The sequence below is a fragment of the Somniosus microcephalus genome, chromosome 32, assembly GCF_052327205.1.
Source record: "Somniosus microcephalus isolate GS21.2 chromosome 32, FLI_Smic_1.0, whole genome shotgun sequence".
Taxonomy (NCBI): Eukaryota; Metazoa; Chordata; class Chondrichthyes; order Squaliformes; family Somniosidae; genus Somniosus; species Somniosus microcephalus.
The window spans coordinates 33,513,140-33,520,694 of record NC_141018.1 but is presented as its reverse complement, the minus strand read 5'-3'; positions in this window follow the sequence as shown (position 1 = coordinate 33,520,694).

Below are 7,555 nucleotides of genomic sequence, written 5' to 3'. Positions count from 1 at the left end.
TTAGCACCCATGGACCTAGACCCCAGTGAGAGTCAACGCTGTAAAAGTCGGAGAGCCAGTTGGTGAAGGACAGAAGATGAGAGCCTAGTCTTTAGTTGCTTACAAGCCCTTATTCAGAGAGACACACATTACATACTGTGCACCAATGTTCCTTTTAAGCTGCGTGACTGCGCAGCGCTCTAGAGGTCCCGCACAGCCGGCGAGCGGCTTTTAAATAGAAAAACCACGCGGGCGCTTAATTTTGAAGGGGCCACGTGGACCAAAACAAAAAGAGGGAACATTGCTGTGCACTCCTAAGATAAGCTTTCAACCCTTCCCCAGCCTACTCCATACACAGTAAACTCTTTCTTATCCGGCACCCATGGGATGGTGCCGGTTGATGAAAATTTCTGGATAACAGCGAGGGATACCTACCAAGGCAATTTTTAACACAAACAAAAATAAAAAAATCAAGAAATGTACTGTATAATTGGGTACTCTCCTACAGAATGTTCTGTTAAATGTATGGTAGAATCGGCAAGACTACCGGTTATTGAGGTGTTGTTTTGTATTGAGATATATCTATTTTGCTGGTTATTAAAGTATTCCGGATGAATTAAAGTGCCGTTTAAACAAGAGAGTCCCCAACTAATTCCCAGCACCTAGATACAATTAACACCCAATTGCTATGCACCACTTTAATACAAATAACACGCGCATTCAGGGGAGGAGAGGAGAAAATGCTGGAAAAATACTTTAAGAAATTGCCCATTCCATTAAATCATTAGCATTAAGATGTGTGTTAGACTGAATTTCTGTGGGATAACATTCAAAGATTTAACTTCAGCCGTTAATGGTTCGTTAATAGAACTCGGGGGCACAGTTTCAGAATAAAGGGTCGCCCTTTTAGAACTGAGATGAGGAGGAATTTCTTCTCTCAGAGGGTCGTAAATCTGTGGAATTCTCTGCCCCAGAGAGCCGTGGAGGCTGGGTCATTAAATACATTTAAGGTGGAGATAGACAGATTTTTGCAAGATAAGGGAGTGAAGGGTTATGGGGAGCGGGCGGGGAAGTAGCTTTGAGCCCAAGATCAGCCATGATCATATTGAATGGCGGAGCAGGCTCGAGGGGCCAAGTGGCCTATTCCTGCTCCTATTTCTTTATGTTCTTATGTATCTTGGGTACTTGGTTGGGTTTAGTGAGATTGACAGCTCGCCCAGTCACATGATATCACCAGGCATCAGGAAAAACAGTCCTTGTGTGATTCCGATCTCATGTGTACTTACACAGAAATAGCCCCAGAAAAAACAGTCAACATCACGTACAGGGCATTTAAAGTTTACTAATTGCTGTTCATCTCGTTAACGCAATGGGAGATCCAATCTGAAAGGGCAATCTTTCACACAGCTGGAGACACAGATGTGTTTATTAGAATAATGAGATTCTCTCAAACACATATTTTTAATTTGCTTAAAAGAAACCAAAGAACACGCATCAACAATTTTATAAAAACCTAGCCTGCATAACCCGTCCGTCACATTGCTCAAATTTCTATGTCCCTCAAGGTATAAATAAACAAAACAGGAACACAGAAGTCAGAATGTCTGCAACCTCTTAATTCCCCTCCCCGGAATGAACTCATGCAGTGTTTACTTAACAGCAACTAGGTTTTTGCAGTTTTATACTTCAGTAGAAGGATAATATATTGCATTTTTATGTGCGTAATATTTCTATCCACACAAAAATCAACACTGTGTAAGGTCTGCTAGTATAAGTGAATCTTGAAATGCATCGGTCACGCTTCAGGCATCATACCTTGGCACACGTAAAATTATGTGTCACACTTTTAAAGAGGAGTTAAAAATAAGAAAGCCAGTCATTTCATAAGAACATAAGAAGTAAGAGCAGGAGTCGGCCATTCGGCCCCTCGAGCCTGCTCCGCCATTCAATAAGATCATGGCTGATCTTCGACCTCAACTCCACTTTCCCGCCCAATCCCCATATCTCTCGATCCCCCTAGAGTCCAAAAATCTATCGATCTCAGCCTTGAATATACTCAACGACTCAGCATCCACAGCCCTCTGGGGCAGAGAATTCCAAAGATTCGCCACCCTCTGAGTGAAGAAATTCCTCCTCATCTCAGTCCAAATGGCTGACCCCTTATCCTGAGATTATAACCCCAATTTCCTGTTGGTTTTCTCTGAGCTGAAGCAGCTATCAAAAAAAGAAAAGAACTTGTATTTATACAGCGCCTTTCACAAAGCACTTCACAGCCAATGAAGTACTTTTTGAAGTGTAGTCACTGTTGTAATGTAGGAAACGCGGCAGCCAATTTACGCACAGCAAGCTCCCACAAACAGCAATGAAATAAATGATCATTTCCGCCATCTCCAGCGTGATCCCACCACCAAACGCATCTTCCCCTCCTCTCCTCTCCCCTTTCAGCATTCTGAAGGGACTGCTCCCTCCGCAACACCCTGGTCCACTCCTTAATCACCCCCAACAGCCCCTCCCCTCCCCACGGCACCTTCCCGTGCAAGCGCAGGAGATGCAACACCTGTCCTTTCACCTCCTCCCTTCCCACTGTCCAGGGCTCCAAACACCCCTTCCAGGTGAAACAGCGATTTACTTGTACTTCTTGCAATTTAATATACTGCATTCGCTGCTCACGATGCGGTCTCCTCTACACTGGGGAGACCAAACACAGATTGGGTGACCACTTTGCGGAACACCTCTGCTTAGTCTGTAAGGGTGACCCCGAGCTTCCGGTCGCCTATCACTTTAATTCTCCGCTCCACTCCCACTCTGACCTCTCTGCCCTCGGCCTCTTGCATTGTTCCAATGAAGCTCAGCGTAAGCTCGAGGAACAGCACCTCATCTTTCGATTAGGCACTTTACAGCCTTCTGGACTCAACATCGAGTTCAACAATTTCAGACCATAACCTCGGCCCCTATTTTTTCACATGGCAGCTGTTGCTGATTCTGCTGATCTCCATTTGCAACATTTAATCTCTCCTGCCCCCGACCCGAGCACAGACCCTCCCTTTAGTTCTTTCCTCCCCTCTTCCCCCTTTCCCCGCCCCTGCACCTGCTTAAAACCTGTTACACCTCTAACTTTTTCCAGTTCTGACGTAGGGTCCCAGACCTGAAACGTTAACTCTGTTTCTCTCTCCACGGATGCTGCCTGGCCTGCTGAGCATTTCCAGCATTTTCTGTTGTTATTTCAGATTTCCAGCATCCGCAGTATTTTGCTATTGGATCAATTTTAGGCGTTGGTTGAGGGATAAATAGACACTTGAAGAACTCCCCTGCTCTTCTTCGAAATAGTGCCGTGGGATCTTTTACGTCCACCTGAGAGAGCAGATGGGGCCTCGATTTAACGTCTCATTCAAAAGACAGCACCCCCGACAGTGTGGCACTCCCTCAGCACTGCACTGGGAGTGTCAGCCTTGATTTTTGTGCTCAAGTCTCTGGAGTGGGGACTTGAACCCACAACCTTCTGACTCAGAGGTGAGGGTGCTGCCCACTGAGCCACGATGCATCCACAGAGAAACTTCCCCAGCTACCGCGATTGCCCTCGGGATCGGCCTAAGAGACGTCAGCCTGTAAATGACCTCAGGATGTGTCTGTACAGCAATTAGACCCTGTGGCCTTAAAGAAACACACCAATTACACATCAATCTATCTTAGCAGCAGAATGTTACATTGTGTGTTACATGGTATAATGCTCCTGTCCTTATAAAATAGTCATATGACTTACCAGGAGTATTGCCAGGACAGACCCAGCAGAACAATGCACCATGCGTGAAAGAAAGACTTGCATTTCTACAGCGCCTTTCACGACCACCGGACGTCCCAAAGCGCTTTACAGCCAATGAAGTACTTTTTGAAACATAGAAACATAGAATATAATAGAAACATCGAAGATAGGAGCAGGAGTAGGCCTTTCGGCCCCTCGAGCCTGCTCTGCCATTCAATGCGATCGTGGCTGATCATCCAAATTCAGTACCCGGTCCCTGCTTTCTCCCCATACCCCTTGATCCCTTTAGTCTAGTCACTGTTGTAATGTAGGAAATGCGGCAGACAATTTGCACACAGCAAGCTCCCACAAACAGCAATGAAATAAATGACCGGATAATCTGTGTTAATTGAGGGATATTTATTGACCAGGACACCAGGGGAGAACTCCCACTGCTCTTCTTCGAAATAATGGCTGTGGGAGCTTTTGCGTCCACCCGAGAGAGCAGACGGGGCCTCGGTTTAACGTCTCATCCGAAAGACGGCACCTCCGACAGTGCGGCGCTCCCTCAGCACTGCACTGGGAGTGTCAGCCTGGAATTTTGTGCTCAAGTCTCTGGAGTGGGACTCGAACCCACGACCTTGTCAGAGGAAATAGTGCTACCCACTGAGCTGTGGCTGACACTGGTGCGATGTGATATAATGCCCCTATCATTATAAAACAGCGATCATCCAACCTACCATGAGTAAACGCATGGAGATCTGCTTTTTAATATTAAAAGGAATGAGGGAACTGATGCGCAGTTTTAAATCAGATTTGTTCAAATTAGAATCTTTAATGAGGCAGCTGTCAAATATTAACGAGATGCCCATAACTCAATGTCAAACTACTGACTCCTGGGAAATAGTTGAACAAAATGTCAGATTTAAAGGGATTTTTGTTACAGCTTCAATTTATTTTTTGTGCTTTTAAAAAAAAATCATTGGGGAATCAGTCTCTTAAATCATACCAAAGCATTAATAATCCACATTTGGGATCCATCTATCCTGGTCTCCTCTTCCTGAAGGATCAGTGAGGTGTCAACTAATTTGTCAGATCGTAAATACTGTCTGATTAAGAGCCCCCAGTGTCCCTGGGTTTGATGCATCATCGCCTGAGCCGAAACTCACAGAGTGTGACAACAGATCTGAATGAGTGTTTAATATTTGGAAAGTGCACTCTCTGTACCCACAACTTTGAAGTTGACACAGACAAACTTTGAGGAGTGCAATCTGCCTAATTTAATAGCATTATAGCCGTGTGTTCTGCAGGTATGAATATTAGACAGATTCTGTGCGAATTGTGTCTGTGTGACACAGAGAAGGGGACGGAGGGAGGGTGTGTGAATTATATGTGAGTGTGTGAGAGAGAGAGAGAGAGAGGGGAATGTGAAATGTGTGTGAGGGAGAGAGAGAGGGAATGTGAAGTGTGTGTGAGAGAGAGAGAGGAAATGTGAAAGTGTGAGAGAGAGAGAGAGAGGAAATGTGAAGTATGAGAGAGAGAATGTGAAGTGTGTGTGAGAGAGAGTGAGGGAATGTGAAAGTGTGTGTGAGAGAGAGAGGGAATATGAAAGTGTGAGAGAGAAAGAGGGTATGTGAAGTGTGTGTGAGAGAGAGAGAGGGAATATGAAAGTGTGAGAGAGAGAGAGGGAATGTGAAAGTGTGAGAGAGAGAGAGGGGAAATGTGAAGTGTGTGAGAGAGAGAGCGGGAATGTGAAGTATGAGAGAGAGAGGGTGGGAATGTGAAGTGAGAGAGAGAGAGAGCGGGAATGTGAAGTGCGAGAGTGAGAGGGAATGTGAAGTGTGTGAGAGAGAGAGAGAGGGAATGTGAAGTGTGTGAGAGAGAGAGAGAGAGGGAATGTGAAGTGTGAGAGAGAGAGAGAGGGAGGGAATGTGAAAGTGTGTGAGAGAGAGAGAGGGAATGTGAAGTGTGTGTGAGAGAGAGAGAGAGAGGGAATGTGAAGTGTGTGAGAGAGAGAGGGAGGGAGGGAATGTGAAAGTGTGTGTGAGAGTCAGAAGGGATATGTAGTTCATCCAAAACTCGGCTGCCTGTGTCCTAACTCGCACCAGTCCCGTTTGCCCATCACCCCGTGCTCGCTGACCTACATTGGCTCCCAGTTAAGCAACGCTTCAATTTCAAAATTTTCATCCTTGTTTTCAAATCCCTCCATGGCCTCGCCCCTCCCTATCTCTGTAATGTTCTCCAGCCCTACAACCCTCCAAGATATCTGTGCTCCTCTAATTCTGGCCTTTTGAGCATCCCTGATTATAATTGCTCCACCATTGGTGGCTGTGCCTTCAGCTCCCTGGGCCCTAAGCTCTGGAATTCCCTCCCTAAACCTCTCCGCCTCTCTCTCTCCTCCCTTGGAGAGCACTTGGAAAACAGTGACAGGATCAGACAAAGTCAACATGGATTTACAAAAGGTAAATCGTGCTTGACTAATCTACTGGAATTTTTTGAGGATGTAACTGGTAGAATAGATAAAGGAGAACCAGTGGATGTGGTATATTTGGACTTTCAGAAGGCTTTTGATAAGGTCCCGCATAAGAGATTAGCATGTAAAGTTAAAGCACATGGGATTGGGGGTAAGGTACTGACTTGGGTAGAGAACTGGTTGACAGACAGGAAGCAAAGAGTTGGAATAAATGGGTCTTTTTCCGAGTTGCAGGCAGTGACTAGTGGGGTACCGCAGGGATCGGTGCTAGGACCCCAGCTATTCACAATATATATTAATGATCTAGACAAGGGAACTAAATGTAATATCTCCAGGTTTGCAGACGACACAAAGCTGGGTGGGCATGTGTGCTGTGAGGAGGATGCCGAGAAACTCTAGTATGATTTGGACAGGTTGGGTGATTGGGCAGATGCATGGCAAATGCAGTATAATGTAGATAAATGCGAGGTTATCCACTTTGGTAGCAAAAACAGGAAAGCAGATTATTATCTGAATGGCAATAGATTGGGAGAAGGGGAAGTGCAATGAGACCTGGGTGTCCTTGTGCACCAGTCGCTGAAGGTAAGCATGCAGGTGCAGCAGGCAGTTAAGAAGGCAAATGGTATGTTGGCCTTCATAGCGAGAGGATTCGAGGACAGGAGCAAGGATGTCTTGCTGCAGTTGTACAGGGCCTTGGTGAGACCACATCTTGAGTATTGTGTGCAGTTTTGGTCACCTTATCTGAGGAAGGATATTCTTGCCATGGAGGGAGTGCAGCGAAGATTCACCAGACTGATACCTGGGATGGCAGGAATGACGTATGAGGAGAGATTGGGTCGATTGGGCTTATATTCGCTGGAGTTTAGAAGAATGAGAGGGGATCTCATTGAAACGTATAAAATTCCAACAGGACTAGACAGACTAGATGCAGGAAGGATGTTCCCGATGGCGGGGGAGTCCAAAACCAGGGGTCACAGTCTAAGGATAAGGGGTAAGCCATTTAGGACTGAGATGAGGAGGAATTTCTTCACCCAGAGAGTGGTGAACCTGTGGAATTCTCTACCACAGAAGGCAGTTGAGGCCAATTCATTAAATATATTCAAGAAGGAGTTGGATATATTTCTTAAGGCTAAAGGGATCAAGGGATATGGGGAGAAGGCAGGGACAGGGTACTGAATTTGGATGATCAGCCATGATCTCATTAAATGGTGGAGCAGGCTCGAGGGGCTGAATGGCCTACTCCTGCTCCTATCTTCTATGCTTCTATGTTAAGACGCTGTTTAAAACCGACCTCTTTGACCAAGCTTTTGGTCACCTGTCCTGATATCTCCTGATGTGGCTCGGCGTCAAATTTTATTTGTTAA